This window comes from Gobio gobio (genome assembly GCF_949357685.1).
Source record: "Gobio gobio genome assembly, chromosome: 24".
Taxonomy (NCBI): domain Eukaryota; kingdom Metazoa; phylum Chordata; class Actinopteri; order Cypriniformes; family Gobionidae; genus Gobio; species Gobio gobio.
The window spans coordinates 26,941,761-26,958,565 of record NC_137120.1 but is presented as its reverse complement, the minus strand read 5'-3'; the positions used below and the strand labels follow the sequence as shown (position 1 = coordinate 26,958,565).

The window sequence follows — 16,805 nt, the reverse complement described above, 5'->3', positions numbered from 1 at the left end:
TAATCAGAATGAATTGGTTTAATTCTCTCCAAGAAGTGTCTCACATGATTGCATTCCCAAACACCAGGCAACCCAACGCAAGATAACATGACAGTGTTTATTCGGTTTCGTCTGCATGCTCCTAGTCATTTGTGATGTGTGAAAAAAAAGAGAAACAGTTTCTTCTCCAATTGCGGCAACTTTCATTTTATTTATATGAAGTAGGGGTGGGCGATATGACCAAAATCTTATATCACGATATGAGTAATTTTATTTCACAATAACAATACATAGCCTATCAGTTATATAAGGTTTTCATAATATAAACAATTTGGATACCATTGATATTTCATAATTCTTGTCACCCAATGTCAATATCACAAAAAACTAACACTATAGCCTCACTAAATAAAATGTAAAGAAATCTTACTGAAGACATAAAGTCAGTGATAAAATAAGAACAAATAAACTAATTGCAAGCAATATAGGACAAAACACTATAATAGAACAAAGACGTAACTAAGACGGACCTACCTGAAAAACTTCAAGCGCTAAATAAGAAATGCTACATAAAATGTATTTTTTTTTTATTAAAAGAAATGTTTGTTCTTTTTAAAGTGATTTAGTCATTTAGTCATTTGTTGTTTGATTAACATGAATGACAGCTGGAATATTAGGCTGCTGTCACTTTAAGAGCTGCCAGGATCCAATATATTGTTATACATGCGTTTCCTTTCTCAACTGTTTATGATCATTAGGATACTTGCAAAGACAGGTATTTTGACACACACACACACACACACACACATATATATATATATATATATATATATATACATGCGTTTCCTTTCTCAACTGTTTATGATCATTAGGATACTTGCAAAGACAGGTATTTTGACACACACACACACACACATATATATATATATATATATATATATATATATATATGAGGCCAAGTCAACCCCTCAAACTCATTGTTGTGCTCCTCAAACCAATCCAATTTTTGCTTTTGTGGCAGGGCACGTTATCCTGCTGAAAGAGGCCATGGACACTAGGGAATACCGTTTCCATGAAAGGGTGTACATGGTCTGCAACAATGCTTAGGTAGGTGGTTCGTGTCAAAGTAACATCCACATTGATGGCAGGACCCAAGGTTTCCCAGCAGAACATTGCCTAAAGCATCACATATGCCTCCACCGGCTTGCTTTCTTCCCATAGTGCATCCTGATGCCATGTGTTCACCAGGTAAGTGAGCCTTGGCTGCCCATGACCCTGCTGCCGGTTCACCACTGTTCCTGCCTCGAACCACTTTTGATAGATACTGACCACTGCAGACCAGGAACACCCCACAAGAGCTGCAGTTTTGGAGATGCTCTTACTCAGTCATCTAGCCATAACAATTTGGCCCTTGTCAAACTCGCTCAAATCCTTAAGCTTGCTCATTTTTCCTGCTTCTAACACATCAACTTTGAGGACAGAATGTTAATTTGCTGCCTAATATATCCCACCCACTAACAGGTGCTGTGATGAAGAAATAATCAGTGTTTTTCACTTCACCTGTCATAAGTTGGTCATAATGTTATGCCTGATCAGTGTATATGTATGCTCTCATACCCCTTTTCCACCAAGGCCGTTTGTGTGCTGGTTCGGAGCCAGAGACTAGTTTCAAATCGGTTCTTTGTCTTTAGACACCCAAAGCACCAGCTCTGAACCAGGAAAAGTGGTTCTTAAGTAGCACCAAAACATTGCTGGTCTAGAAGTAAGAACCGCTTGCGTCGGGGGCTGGGGGCGGGGTTACAGTGACCAACAAGACGAACATAAACAAACTTGTGACTGCCATTTTTGATATAGCAGCTAATCAAGCTAATAGCTGATCGATTGTAATCTCTTCTATACAAATTACGGCGAGCTGCACGAATGCGTTGGATTTGCTGTGTTTTGATGCCGATGTAGAATCGCAAAGCCATGTGCATCAATAGTAATGCAACGTTCGCCATTTTTGATGGAAGGCTTGTTCGAGATGCATCGGCGCTGTGCACACCGATTGCATATGACATCAAAGTACAACGAGAGCATACGACATTTTGAATCACTCATGCGGTGTTTTGATATCATACGCTGAACGCTCTGCGCAGCGCCGATGCATCTTGAACAAGCCTGGTGTATTTGTGTTTCCCGCTGCCTTGCTAGCGTTGCTGAGAAAGACGAAATGTATATAGTCACGTTAGACCTGGCTGTGGTGCCTCTCTAGCATGTGGAAAGGCAAACCGGTTCTTAGAAGGCTCATTAGTCGAACCAACTCCGAACCGGCACTAGCTCTGAACTAGCACCCGGTTCAAGATGGTGGAAAAGGGGCATCAGACAGCGCTTGCATATAGAGAAATGTGTTGTTCAGTGTTGGGGAAAGTTTCTTTGAAAAGTAATGCATTACAATATTGCGTTACTCCATCCGTTACTCCCAAAAGTAACTAATTGAGTTACTTAGTTACTTTTTAAGAAAAAATAATGCGTTACGTTACTTTTGCGTCACTTTTTCTCACCTGGGCTGGGCTTGTTTTGTTTTTTTATAACAAAAAAGTTGTATTTTTGTGCAACGGTAAAGACCTCTTCATATCAAAATTGAAATAATAAGCCCCAGGCTGAAGTAAAAATGCAAATTCACGAATGAACAGTAGAGGGCGCAGCTCTGCTGTGCTGCCATTCTGGATAATGGTAGAATAGGATGCCGGAGAAAAAAGTTTTACCAATAAAAACAAAAAATCTAGTAATTTTCATCATCAAAGGTCAGCAGCAAGACATTGGTAAATTAAATATAAAGGTAGATTATGCATAAAAATAGTTGTTTTATTTAACATTTAATAATTGGAGGTTTGCATAGTACTCTGATTTTGCATTTGACTTATTTTATTCATTTTGAGGAGTACAGAATCTTTATTGTGCAAGTGAGATAAATAAATGCTCACATTTAGTCTAGAACTACAATAACCATCATGTTTACACACAACGCCTCTGCACTTATTTTTCTCAACATGGGGGCAGGAGAGCTGTCAGTCAAATTAATGTGAAAAAGTAACTTGCGTTACTTTTTTGAAAAAGTAACTCAGATATTTTGTTGTAAATTTGAAAAGTAATGCGTTACTTTACTAGTTACTTGGAAAAAGTAATATTATTATTACGTAACTCAAGTTACTTGTAATGCGTTACCCACAACACTGGTGTTGTTTCACTGCTGATTGCGCTTCAACTGTTTAACCCTTTAAGCCCAAAGTATATTTCACTTTTAATGCGTATGTGAGGGTCAGCGCATCCTTCCGTCATCAGAAGAGTATGTTCGTACTGTACACGCACCGCCGGATTTTTGTAACCGCGCATACTTTGTAAGCCCAGGTCGCACGTGCATTTACTTTTTTTGCAGTATTTACATGTGTTGTAACCTTACTCATGGCGAGAGATAGTTCAAAACTGCGCATGCGTTGAACACCTGTGTACGCGGACGAGTCAAAAGAAGTATACTTTTAAAGGCTGTAGGGATGCACGGTATACCGGTACAGGGAAAATATCAGTATATATTTTATTTCAAACGATACAATATCATGATTTTGCTCATTTCGGTGTATACTGTTGTTCCGAAGTTCACCGGCAAATGTGGCAACATAGCACAAAATTAATACAGCAGTTGAATCTCACTAAACACGCCCAAAAACAAAGTAAAGAGAGTAGACGTGAAATTTGGAATCACTTTGCTTATAAAACAGCTGAAGAACCATCAAAACTTGCCAAGCATCTGTCACTTGCCATTTCTGTCTTGTACAAGACATTAAGAGATCGACAGGTGAGTGCATAATTCAAATGATTTAATTTAGACAATTATTTTCTTTTAACACTGATCAACGCACATCCATAAGATCGTACCGTTTAAATATAACGAAATCTCCAGCGTTCGATTTCAACCAGTGACGTTTAGATCTCATAATATTTGCATTCATACTATTGCACTATTTACATTCGCGAAAGACATAACCAACTGTGTTTATGTGACTACTCACTAAAGATGGACGTTTTTACATAATTGTGTGTGTATTTGACTAAGGAAAAACAACTTAATTTGGAATGCGCAAGCTCTTTAGGCTTGTGTGTTTGTTGTTGGTATTAGCGCAAAGAAAACCCTCTCAAAGAGCTCCCATACCATGTATTATGAAATGCAAAAAAATCGCTTGTATGTTCAAATTGGCAAGGTTTAAAAAGACGTGGACAAGTGATTTCCGTCAGCTCTCCCGAAACGTTGAATCTGAGCGCGCAGATTGCTTTTATAGTGCAGATGCGATGTCTTTTGGAGCCAGAAGCAATTTGCAAATTTTGAGAGCTAGAGAAGGGAGACGCGCAGTATTGCTGAAATTACTTCTCACAAGAAAGTTTCCAAATGCCTGATTTGATGTGATAATCTTTGTTGATTAATTTAATAATAAACATTTGCGGTCATTTCCTGCTTCATAAACCCCAAACTTGCGAGAGTGAGTAAAATTATGCGCAATACCCGCGCCAAAATTCAGACCCTGTATGGTATCGATTAAATATCGGTGCTTCGGTATTAGATTGTGTACCGTTTCAAAGCCAAAATTGTGGTATCGAGCCAGGCTGTGAGTTCTACTGTGTGCTTATGCTCATGTATGCGTAAAAAAAAAAACTAAGTAAACTTTGGGGTTTAGCTGTCACCTTCCCACTAGCGGGACGCTTACCGCTCTTTTTTTATTGCCTTTTTTTCCTATCACATATTTTAGTATCCGCGATAGAGACAATAGTCTACAATCTGTATCGGTTGACAGATTTCTACACGTTAATTGTGTCTATCGCCATAGAAGGGACGATTTTGTTCTCTTGAACACATGGGATGGAAACACTGCTTTATCCGCAAATGTTTTATGCGATATTCCAATTGTACGCATAAGTTAAATTCGCAACTTTAGTTGGAAGCATAGCTAATGTGCAACAACACAGTGAGGTTGAGGGTTTGTGAGGACACTTTTTCATTTCAAAACAAAAATAAACACATTTTATATATTTAATTCAACTGTATTCTTATTTTTTCTTTTAATTTTCAGGTGAAATACCACTCAGAAATGTCTATGACTGCAATCTCCAGACAGACACACTCAAGGTCTCTCTTTCTCTGTTTCTCATTCCTTCACATCTGCAAGTGTCTGTAATTCTGGCCCTTTCCCTTTTTTGTTGACTCACACCGAAAAGCAGTGGGTGATCATTCCTTTCCTACTTCTTTTCTCTTTTTTACTCCCTCCTTCCAAATCTCAGTGATGCAATCCCATTATTTAGCCTGCAATCTCAGTGTCTGGCATGAGGAAGAGAGTCAGATAAAGAAAGAATGAGAATGGAGTGCTGGTGCCTTTCTAGGAGTCATGGATCCCCAAATATGATATATATATATATATAGGGCTGGGTGGTATATCTTTATTTTTAATAAACGATATAGGATGAGGCAATAGCGTTTATACAGTAGTTTGATATTTTGAGCGCATCTGAAAAATAGCAGAGGACACAGATTGAGTTGATTATGCTGAATGATTAAAAAAACACTCTCTACCATTCATCCATAACAGGATGAGGGTGGAGAGCAAAACACAGCTAAATAATGAATCACTGATGAGGAAGAAACAACAACATCCTACAGAAGGCAATGAGCACCACATCACTCCCTCTCTCTCTCTCTCTCTCTCTCTCTCTCTCTTTCTTCCTCACTCCTTCTTCACTTTCCACCCCCTGCGTCTGGCAACAGGACAAGGTCAACATAGCCTCCCCTCCTCTAACATTCTCTTTCCTTCTTCTCTCCTTCTCTCTCTCTCTCTCCGTCTGTCATCCAGACACACACAAACACACACACACACATTCCTCTGGCCACAGCAGATTCACTCAATTTGTTTCCACTGCGCTTTTAAGTGTACATTAGAAATGCAAAGAGAGAGCCAAGCTCATAAACAATAACAAGAACCAGCTGCGGACCGAACGCGGCAATCGTGCGCAGTTTCTCCAGCGACATGGAGCAAAGAGGAAGTCTGGGAGAAGGACGCGGCTGAGAATCAAATGGACGGTGTGGATTAAGTGCAATTCGAAATTCTTCAGACATCATTTTCTCTCCTCTCGCGCTCTCATATTTCTCTCTCTCTCTCTTGCTCGCTCTGATTTTCCATGCCTTTCCTCCTCCCCTTGGATTGCTCATGATTCGTAAAGGCCTCCAGGAACTCTGTCCAACCTCAAACTCAAGCCAAAGGGGGGTGAGATTGAGAAAATAGAATGAGACATAAGGGTTGATGAAGAGAAAAGGGAGGGAGGGAGTTTAGGAATTCTGTTTCTTTTGGAAATGAACATATATTGCTCAATATAGCGTGCGTTTATTGTGTAAAAGGCATTCTTGTATAGGTAAAGTTTCGGACAATGTCATGAGGAACTAATGGAGACCAAGAATTTCAGAAGCAGCCATTGGTGGTTGGCGTTTCAAAAGACAAGAATGTGTGGTTTCATCTCTCCTTTCTGCTTTCCTCACCCATTCTCTCCGCTGAACCCAACGAACCCCAATGCAAGTGAAAACCACATTATAAGTCAAAACAGAACTATTAAGAACACATCCCTGAAAAATCACAGTGAACAATGTCTCACGACCCACTGAAACATTCATACACATGCTCCCCTAGCCACACGCATTCAGCCACAATCTGTCTCTCATTCCATTCCTCAGACTCTCTGTTGTTAATGTTGCAGTTTGTTGCATCAGGACTGGGCTTGGCGTCGCACCGAGAACCTCCCAAAGTACTGCCATAACCACCATAGACACTGAGCTGGACTCGGCAAACACCCACATATTCGGATTAGCAATCATCAATATGGGTTTTTTAGCCCCAATCGTCAATATTTCCACACATCTGCAATTATATGTAAACGTTAAAGGGATGGTTCACCCAAAGATGAAAATTAGCCCATTATTTACTCACCCTCAAGTCATCCTAGGTGTATATGACATTCTTCTTTTAGATGAATACAATCTGAGTTATATTAAAAAATGTCCTGGCTCTTCCAAGCTTTATAATATCATTGAATGGACGTTTCTGTTTTAAAGTCCATAAAAGTGCATATATCCATCATAAAAGATATCCACACGGCTCCGGGGGGTTAATAAAGGTCTTCTAAAGCAAAGCCATGCGTTTGTGTGAGAAAAATATCCATATTTCAAACTTTAAAAACTAAAATAACTAGCTTCCGCAGACGGCCTACGCAAGTCAACTTACAGCAAAATAATAACCCCAGACGCGATATATGACGCAGGATGTAACTCTCGCAGTTCAAACAAATAGGGCCTGGCAACAAACTCAAGCCCCTCTTCTCTTATATCAAAATCCCCCGGCATTTCTCTTTAAAAGTTCTCGTTTCAGACTTCTAATTCGTGATTGTTGTTTTGTTTTGCTCTATCTGCACTTCTGCGTTCGTCAATACGCATACATCAGGTCAGGGGTTACTCTTTCGCCGTAAATCGATGCGTACGGCTGTTTGTCGGAAGCTACACTCTAAAAAATGCTGGGTAAAAACAACCCAAGTTGGGTTGAAAATGGACAAACCCAGCAGTTGTTTTAACCCAGTGAATGGGTTGTTTTAACCCAGCGGTTGGGGTAAATGTTTGCTTAAAACAACCCAATTGCTTGGTTAAAATAACCCAATCGCTGGGTTTGTCCATTTTCAACCCAACTTGGGTTGTTTTCAACCCAGCATCTTTAGAGTGTAGTTATTTTAGTTTATAAAGTTTTAAATATGAATATTTTTCTCACACAAATGCATCACTTCACTTAAGAAGGCCTTTATTAACCCCCCACTTTTATGATGGATGGATGCACTTTTATGGACTTCAAAACAAAAACCATTCACTGCCACACTCTAAACAATGCTGGGTTAAAAACAGCCCAAGTTAGGTTGAAAATGGACTAACCCAGCAATTGTGTTGTTTTAAACCAGCGATTGGGTTAAAACGACCCATTCACTGGGTTAAAGCAACCCAATTGCTGGGTTAGTCCATTTTCAACCCAACTTGGGTTGTTTTTAACCCAGCATTTTTAGAGTGCATTATAAAGCTTGGAAAAGCCAGGACATTTTTTTTTAAATAACTCCGATTGTATTCTTCTGAAAGAAGAATGTCATATACGATACACCTAGGATGACTTGAGGGTGAGTAAATCATGGGCTAATTTTCATTTTTGGGTGAACTATCCCTTTACTGGACCTTAGAAAGGGTAGACGCCATATAAACTAGTTGGCGAAAGCTAAGTTCACATACTTGTTTCTCCAAAAACAATGCTACAGCCAGTTATTCTACTTTGAAATGTGTGTTCCGTGTCAGAATGTTTTCGTTTTGGACTGTGCGTTCCCGCCCACTGCCAATTTACCCAATAGTATTTCTGTTGGCAGAAAACAGCTTATTGTAGCCATGGAGGCTGCAGATTTTACCCAACCTAAAAAGCCTCAGCTTCCATCAAAAAATCTGTAAAATTTCTAAAGATATGTCCAGAGGCTTATTAAAACGTGGATAAATCAACTCATCAACTTACAGTGTAAACCTGTGTACATGTGTCCAGTGTCCATTGCATTCCTTTTGTGTGTCCTCAAAGTGGCAACCAGGGTTAGTGTCCAGTCTAAGGAGGAGGGGCAGGAGAAACAACTCTCTCCAATATTTTGGATTTGGACTGCAGTACCATTTCAACCACTAGCTGTATATATTACATACTGCACCTTTAACTGTCACCATACCCCCCTCCCCCCTTTTTTTTGAGCATCGGCGTGAAAACTTAAATTGTTTTTAAAGTGAAAGTGAAGTGAAAGGACGTAAAAGTGTACAAAACAATTAGTTTAATGAAAGATTAAGTTTACTGAAAAGCAAATCTACTTAACTAAACATGATTTTTATTTCATAAAAATATATATTTTACTAAATTTCTAGAAGCTCAAAGCCATGTCTAAGAAAGTTGTGCTCCAAATTTGAAGTTGATATCACAAAAATCGAGCCTGCTAAAGGTTTTATATACCATTTCATGGTAACGCAACGTCCAAATTCAAAACGGTTTTCACTGTTTTCAAATTTATGATGATTACTAAAATATGTGATTGGGGAAAAGGCATAAAAAGCACACCTAGTGTCCCACCCTCAGGAAACTGACAGTTAAATAGGTAAAATATGTATTTACTTAATCACAAAAAATGTCAAACAAAAATTTGCTAACAGCTTAGCCTACTAGCATAACATAACATGAAGTGGTTAAGAAAGATTCTTCTGATTAGCTACAGCAAGATATCACAATAAATTAAGCTATGCCAGACTGCTGGCTTTACCATTGGCCAATGCTGTTCATGTGAGCACCATGACGCATGCATGGGATGCTGAGGCAGGAGCTAGCCAACGTAAACTGCGTAGGAGACTAACACAGATGAGTAGAAATTGTTGAAAAAAGTTATTGATTTATTTTTCTGCGCACAAAAAGTATTCTCGTCGCTTCAAAAAAATAAGGTTGAACCACTGTAGTCACATGGGCTATTTTAACAATGTTTTTACTCCCTTTTTGGGCCTTGAAAGTGGTAATTGAATAGCTGTCTATGGTTGGAGAGGTCAGAAAGCTCTCGGATTTCATTAAAAGACATGTTAATTTGTGTTCCAAAGATGAACAAAGGTCTTTCGGGTTTGGAACTACATGAGGGTGAGGAATTAAAGACAGGATTTTCATTTTTGAGTGAACAAACCCTTTAAAACGTGCAAAGAAAGAGATACAGACGGGAAATGTGACATTTGTGTGAGACTGAAAAAAGTGCATTAACCAAAAGTATTTGTATAAGTGGAATGTCACGACTGACCAATCAGAATCAAGTATTCTAGAGAGCCGCGCAAAGTAACATGATATTACAGCATCTGGAACACAAATAGACTCCCCACCCACCGATCAGGTGTCCTCCGTTCACACCTGTAGCTGTCCTGACATGATTGTAACAAGTTATATAACACCAGGTGGTCTCTGTTTTATAACGGAGTCAGTTTATCAAACCCATTTGGGCTTTAATATCTATTCAACATTTAAGAAACTGGGTCAGACTGTCTGGATAAAACTTGAGAAAAATAACACATACACACACACACACAAACACACTCACAAGCAACCATCATGTTTTTTTTTTTCTAGAGGTGTGCAGATACATGTTGTGTCTGTCCAGATGCGCGCGACATGCCCAGCGGTTTTACCTCAATGACGTTCCGTCGGATTCCGAAATACGTGACCCGTTGAGACGACTTGAAGCGCGCGGTCCGTTTAACGCTTAGATTAAAACGCCAGATGTCCTCATCAAATACACTCCTGGATCCAGTTGACCATTTCTAACTAACGCGCAATGCGATATTGTTTAGACTAAAAAAACGTAAACTGTTCGTTTAAGGTATACGAGCAGATAAAATTGACTGGAAATATTATGTCAAGTTACGATAAATCGTTTCTAAATAAATACATTTCAAAGGAGCATCGCTTGCTTACGACGCCTGTCTACTGTCTCCCGGCTTCTTCCTCAATCTGAAAAAGAGACGGAGGGAGAGGGAGGAGAATAAGACAGAGGGTGGAGGACATGAAGTGATGATTCTTTATTTTTTCCTCCAGATGTGGTCTCTCTCTCTCTCTCTCTCTCTCTCTCTCTCTCTCTCTCTCTCTCTCTCTCTCTCTCTCTCTCTCTCTCTCTCTGAGAGATTACTGTATTATTCTCCCTCCATCCCGCCCTGCTGTGTGACCCCGCCCCCCATGGAGACGTAGCGTGAAGACGTCTGTCTCGCGTCGTGAAAACTCTCGACTTCGGTCGAAGTGTCATCGTGTCCTTAACTCAACTCTCATTTTGCTTGTGTAAAAGGGGAAAAAAAGGAAAGAAAAAGAAAAAAACATCCATTTTGCTTACTTTAAAGCCATTCGTTTTAGTTGGATTGTGGTGCTTCGTCCAACAATAGTTCAGATGTTTCTGTGCAAATTATCGAAACAAAATAGTATTTTAGGCTAATACATTCATACCATAATGCATATGAATGCTTCAAAAAATATGTTGTAGCTATGCCTTATGGTATTACTGGTACTTTTAGTAGTTTTTGTCCTAGTCCAGTCCTAGTCAGGGAATGGCAAACTCTGTCCTGAATGTCCTGCAGAGTTTAGCTCCAACCCCGATAAAACTCCGCTTTCGCCTTAGTAATGTGTTCGATTAGGGTTGGAGGTAAACCCTACAGGACAGTGGCCCTTCAGGACCAAGTTTGCCCGTCCCTAGTCAATAAAAGCGCCATCTGGTGGTAAAGTGGGCCATTTTTTGTTAAACGTGTAAATTAGATACCTAGATGTTTTTTTCTTTACTTTTCTTTATTAGTTTTGTTAACTTTAAGGTCCAGCTATAATAATTCAATTTGAATACAGTTGATATGTGACCCTGGACCATAAAACCAATCATAAGGGTCTATTTTTTTAAATTGAGATTTATACATCATACAATAAATACACTTCCCATTGATGTATGGTTTGTCAGGATAGGACAATGTTTGGCCAAGATACAACTATTTGAAAATCTGGAATCTGAGGGTGCAAAAAAAATCTAAATATTGAGAAAATCGCCTTTAAAGTTGTCCAAATGAAGCCCTTGGCAATGCATATTAGCTACTACTAATACATTTTTATATATATATTTAAGGTAATGGTAAATTTACTAAATATCTTCATGGAACATGATCTTTACTTAATATCCTAATGATTTTTTGGCATTAAAGAAAAATCTTTAATTTTAATTGTGTTATTTGCAAGATATAAACAAATAAACATTTTGAGGTCATGCTCTCTCGACAAATTTCTTTTCAGGTAAAGTAGGCCAGCTGCTCTGGTAAAGTGGGCCGTCCCTGATTTTTATCCTTACCTGTATATTAATTAAAAACATATTATTTATAAACACATATTATCAAACAAACATAATCAACAAAAAAAGCTCAATTCATGAGTAAAATTCAAAACAACTGATATAAAATGTTGTGTTCACATTAAATTTGATTAAATCTGAATATCAGAATATTCATAAATCAGAATATGGATGAAAATGAAAACCCAACAACATAATAAAAATGGGACTATAACACATGCAACAACAAACAGGCTAACAAAAATTAAATAAGAGGAACATTTAAAATGGTAACCACATTGCAAAACTGTTCAGGTTACCTTTCAAAAAGTAGATTATACATGTCATAAAATAACCAGTGAATGTTAATTTATTTAGGCCTAATGAATTTGAATATAATTACTAATATAATTACGCCCACTTTACCTGAGGCACGTTCAAAGTTAAAACCGGTGCGCAACGTTTTGCTACGGTTTCCGGTTGAACGTCATGTTTCCTGGAAACGGTGTGCAACAGGTTTGAGATGCGTTTTATCTCGTTTGGTGGGTGTGTCAAATATGTCAGCCCAATCAGCAGCAACATACACGCGGTATTAAAGAGACACACAATGGGTCCAAGTAAAGTTGTTTACAGATGTGTCCGCTGCAGCTCAGTATGTATACGCAACAATTGAAGATATTAGAAGACATGATTGTCGTAAAAAAAAATTATACAGTATATATATCAACATGATGATGTATTTATTTATATTTTTAGCTTCATTGCAAGGCAAATTTCACATATGGTAATTAAGTGCTTTACATAAAAATTAGAAAGAAAATACAAGCTATTAAAAAAGTAAGAACTAGAAATAAAATAAAATAAAATTAGAATTGATTACTAGGAGATAAAAAAAGGTTCATTATATGGGATTGGGATATTGTCTTTTATTCTGGACGGCAAGGGCAGTGATTGCATGTATTTTGCAGTATTAAACACGAATTTATATCGATTTCATCAGGCTCCAAAAATTTCTCAAAAAGAACACAAAGAATGGCCTTCTCAGCTGCCATAGTTGCAACTCTTGCGTCATCAGAACAGGGTGTTCAACGCAGCACCGTTTCCGTTTAAAAAAACGTTTTGCAACGTTTTGTTGGGGTTGAACGCAGCCCTGAATCCAACTAGCCCACTTTATCTAACACATTCAGCCTAAGTGGGCCAGCAAGATTTAAGCACCTTACAAGAAAACTAAACAAATTTGGTAACACTTTACAATAAGGGTTCATTAGTTAACTACATTAGTTAACATGAACTAATAATGAACTGCACTTATAAAGCATTTATTTATCTTTGTTCATGTTCATTTCAACATTTACTTATGCATTAAATGCACTGTGAACTAACATGAAGAAACCATGAACAGCTGTATCTTTATCAAATAACGTTAACAAAGATTAACTAATTCTGAACAGAGGTGTTGTTCATGGTTAGTTAACTAATGCATAATACAACCTTATTGTAAAGTGTTACCAAATTTTTTAGCAATTTATTCCTTGTTAACTGTAATAACAAACAACACTGCCACCAGTGTCATATTGCATCAACCAAAACTATTTTATAATTTATAGAAATAGTGTCTCTTTAAAGGGGGGGTGAAATGCTGTTTCATGCATACTGAGTTTTTTACACTGTTAAAGACTTGGATTCCCATGCTAAACATGGACAAAGTTTCAAAAATGAAGTTGGACGTTTGATGGAATATTTCTGTACCAAAAAATACTCCTTCTGGTTTCGCACAAGTTTTGGAAAGGTTTTTTCGAGTATGGGTATGTGTGACGTCAAATGGGGCGGAATTTCCTTATACGGGTCCTAAGGGCACTTCTCCTGGAAGGGCGCGCGCGCACCCGTAGACCAGAGCGAGAGAGCGAAAGCAGTATGCCCATCAAAGCGATTTGCTCGGCTACGCCGCAGTCACAGGACTTCACGACATCAACAATGTCACCAAAGATTTTGTTTTTTGAATTTGTTTTTCAGGAGCAGCAACAGAGTTGTGCAAGTGTTTTGTTTGTTCCCTGCATTTCGCCGACGATTGTTTTATAAACAAGGTCCAGTTCGACGCCGGATTTGTAGCTCGTCTAATGTTAAAAGATGGAGCAGTCCCAGCGATTAAGGTTCATGGTCGTGACTCGTGTTTTGGAAGCAGGCGGTGAGTAAAACTGCTTCAAATGTCTTTGTGTTGTTAGCTATCGACTCGTTCATTCAAATGTGCTACTATTCCATTGTTTTTCTATGTAAACACGCTAATCTGATGTGCAAAACCGTTACGCTTGCTACTGCTAACATTAAATCTCATATAATAGTCCATAAACCAAATTATATCCTCATAAACCATGAGTAAACGCACACAAATGTTGTAAAACTCACGCATGACAAGCCGCTAAGCAAATTTATAATGTTACAGTACACACCACATAGAGACGTCCTGCTGTAGTCGTCGTTGCTGCTCCTGTTCAATTTCAGCCTCCGGATCAGATTCTGGATCATTTATGTGTGGTTGAATCTGATTGATAGTCATGGTTTATTTAAGATAACGTTTTCTTTTCCACGTTTAAGGATGTCACAGCTTTCATACGCTCTCAACGCAATAGCTGCGCGCGCTCGTGACTCTTTAGCCCCGCCCACACGATACGCCTCCAGCCGCTTTGTTTTTTCAGCGTATCTTTCTTTTATAAATATAATAAAACTAAAGACTTTTCGGAGATATGAAGGATGCCATACTACTCTATAGGTACTCAAGATTGACATGAGATTGACTGAAACTGAGTGTTTCACCCCCCCCCCCCCCCCTTTTTAATTAAAGACCATTGCCATGCTCTTAAAGTGTAAACCAATTGAGCACAGGACGATCAAACGTAAACGACCCACTTTACCTGCATTCACCCTATTGGCTAGAATTAAAGTCACCATGAAATCAAAATGGACAATTTTTTTTTCTTCTTGCAGCGACTTCTCATGACGTGTTTACTGGCGCGTAGGGTTGGGTACCGTTCACATTTTAACCGGTACCCAACGGTACCTTTTTTCGGTACTTTTGGGATATTAACATAAATAACTGTAAAAAACCTGTAAGTCATTTATAAAAGTGTTATTGACATTATGCCAGAGCTGCCATGGTCTCTGTCTGCCATTGTCTGTGATGTTTGATTACTGTAATATTTACTAGTAAATAGTAGGCAACTAGGTACTTAATTTAATTTTTTTTTAAAAACATATTATTTTTTCTTTTTAATTTCATTTCTATGAAAAGATCTCCCACAAATTATGTGTTATGTATTTTCTGGTAATCAAATGAAGACATGAGACATTCATTTCATTTATCTTTTAATCAACATTTTCTTGTTAAACAAAGTGCTGCACAACTGAGCTTTATATGGTTAAAATTAAAACATGAAGAAAAATTGTAATTTATAAAAAAAAAATTAAAAACTTTACAAAATAAAGTTGATTATTTATTATAACTACATTAGTGTTAGTATTATTATTACATTGAGACGTATCTAAATTCTACTGTACCACAGTAATTTATTTGGCAAGTTAGCCAAACTTTTATTTTGATGGGTTGCCATGAATTTGAGTTTCTGTGTGTTTATGATATGACGGTAGTTTTTCTCAAATGAAACGGTAAAATGCTCATGGTGTGTGTGAGGTAAAACCATAGACTATAAACCGCGCATCCTACGCCATTCATTCGCACAGAGACACGCATGCTTCGTATTTAAATGGTCTTGTTGTGGTTTAATATTAACAGACACTAGTAGTCTATATCACAATATGCGTTCTCAGGTACCGAAATTTGGTACCGATAGATTTAATGTGAATCGGTACTCGGTAGTCCCGACATAATTTGGTCGGTGCCCTTAAAAGTACCGAGTTCGGTACCCAACCCTTCTGGCACGAGTGTGGGACAACCTGTCACTCGCATGACATCACATCAATAGCAAACCACAACAATCTGATCAATTCCCCATTAACAAAATTAAGTATTTTTCTCGTTTGAGAAGCCGTTTCTGTCACATGTCTGTCTTGCCCTGTATAGCACATGTGGTGTGTTTGTCATGTTTTGGTTGATCTCATGTCTCTGGTCTCTTGTCAACCCCGCCCATCTTGTTATCTGGTTATTGTTAATTGGCCCCACCTGTTGTATCCTCATCACCTGCCTGATTTGTTACCCTTTATAGGCCCTGGCCCTGTCCCAAATGGCACACTTCATGTAGACTTTCGGTCTTTTGGACCTACAATGGCTGCTGTGTGCGCGTGTCTGTTAAGTCCACGAGACCGCAGGGTGTCCCATTTGTCATTTTAGGTCCCAGAAGGGTGCTTGCGAGCGCCCCCTTTGAGGTCGATATGTGCCCTCGATGCGCACTTCTGCCGAGCCCGCACTGGTGCGAGCTACGCAGCGGACTTCTTCCCGGCAGTCAAAGTGGCATTACGTCGTGAAAGTGCGGACTCAGAGGAAGACCGCAAGGGTTTAGGGTACCATTTGGGACAGGGCCCCTGTCCCAAATGGCACACTTCATGTGCACTTTCGGTCTTGTGGACTTACAATCAGTGCTGCCACTCCCACCACGCGTTTCACGCGCTGCGCGTAGGACACCACAAGAAAATGCTCTCTCTACCCCAGCTCAGCTCTACAAAATTCGCAAACACCGCCACCGCGGGCATCATAAAGTGATCGCGCTTAGGGCATCAAAGCAGCCAGCTGCGGGACTGCTTACAATGGCCGCTGCGTGCGCGTGTCCGTTAAGTCCACGAAACCGCAGGGTGTCCCATTTGTCATTTTAGGTCTCAGAAGGGTGCTCGCGTCGATATGCACCCTCGATGCGCACTTCTGCCCAGCCCGCACT

General features: G+C 39.0%; 1 protein-coding gene across 1 annotated transcript in view; it reads right to left on the bottom strand.

Moving 5' to 3' along the window:
* glis2a (GLIS family zinc finger 2a) overlaps positions 1 to 10,582 on the bottom strand; it is a 28,494-nt gene extending 17,912 nt beyond the window's left edge. Inside the window, exon 1 of the mRNA XM_079808506.1 lies at positions 10,259 to 10,582. The gene's annotated coding sequence lies outside the window, so the exon portion shown is untranslated. The remainder of the gene's footprint in view (positions 1 to 10,258) is intronic.
* Between the last annotated feature and the right edge of the window lie 6,223 nt (positions 10,583 to 16,805).